The sequence below is a fragment of the Apaloderma vittatum genome, unplaced genomic scaffold, assembly GCF_000703405.1.
Source record: "Apaloderma vittatum isolate BGI_N311 unplaced genomic scaffold, ASM70340v1 scaffold1841, whole genome shotgun sequence".
Lineage (NCBI taxonomy): Eukaryota > Metazoa > Chordata > Aves > Trogoniformes > Trogonidae > Apaloderma > Apaloderma vittatum.
The window spans coordinates 25,678-27,239 of NW_009700607.1; positions in this window are offsets into that span (position 1 = coordinate 25,678).

Sequence of the window (1,562 nt, forward strand, 5' to 3'; positions counted from 1 at the left end):
GTCTCTCAACCTACTAGCTACTCCCCTTCTAATACACCCCAGGATGCCATTGGCCTTCTTGGCCACGAGGGCACATTGCTGGCTCATGGGCATCCTGCTGCCCACCAGAACCTCCAGGTCCCTTTCTCCTACACTGGTCTCCAGCAGGTTGGTCCCCAATCTATACTGGCACAATTTAACAGGAATAATTTCTGTGCAAGAGGGACAAAAACCCCTTTAAATAAAAACAATTTAACTTTTTTTTTTTTTACTATCCTCAATTTATATTAGCATTGAGTTTTAAATGTCAGGGCTGGAGTAACATAACACCACTTAGGCCTTTGCTAGTCTCTTATTGCACCAATTTCAGAAGGAGATATCTGAAAAAATTGCCAAGGGATATCAAGTCTGGGCTGGTGATAAAAAACGTTCAGATGAAACAATGAGGATCATTGTGGTGGTGACTTTATTAATTTTTAAACTTCCTTCTCAAAGCATGTTTCTCTCACAAAACATAAACACTGATGCTCTGCAAGAGAATCCCCTGGCACTTGATCTATCAGGTCAGACATTCACGTTATCACGGTTATGTGCAGCCTCTACAGATTTGGAGGGAAACATATGAACTGTGCAAACAGAAATCTGTCAAAAGTCAGGTGTTTTAGAGTGTATAACTGTCAAATTTTCATGCAGCTCACAAAAAAGGTTCCTATTGTTTCTGGGAAGACAAATTCAAAAGTGCTATCCCAGAGGGCTCCTTATGTATATGTGATTTGCAAAATGTTAGGAAGTCACTTGATGTTTGCAAATTGCTTGACTCTTGAGAGAAGGGATAAATAGATGAGGGTAAACTAGTAGATAAAGGACTCTCAGCTCAAACAGTTCACATTTAAAAATTATTTCATTAGTATTCTCAAATCATCAAAAAAATTGTGTAGTGAAAGAATAAGCATCAGCACAATATGGAGGTGCTCTACATTTGTAAACCAACATGGTTTTGCACTTCAAGAGCAACCGTAAAATGCCCACGTGCCAACAGGAGTGAAAAAAAGTGAGAACAGGATTCCTCACTAAAAAGATGTTGTTTGAAGTAAAAAGCAGTGCCAAGCAGGGAGAACAGATGAAAAGGAGAACAGCTAAAGCACAAAATCTTTTGTAAGGGGGTGTGCTGGTTTGAGTTAAACAGAACTAATTCTATTCAGTAAGTTTACTCTTCAGCTCAGCTTTACTTCTTCCTTCCCAGAGGCTGCACTTTCTGAAGTCAGCAGCATGTTTTTGCAGACAGTGTGTGCTACTGGCAGTGATAACACCTGACGTTTACAGTTACTGCCTGGGACTGGGATGCAGGAAGGCTCTTGCCTATACTTAATCCTGTAGTGACCAAGGTCACTGCTGGCTCTTGTGTGCCACACTGTGGGTGCTGGGAAGTAAAAGGGTCACAAGGAAGTAAAAAATCATACCTCCAGGGGCGATCGGACAGGACAGGTGACCCAAACCTGACCAACAAAGTATTCCATTCCATATATGTCATATTCAGTATAAAGCTGAGGGATCATGGGAATTGGGCCCTCTTCTTCAGTGTC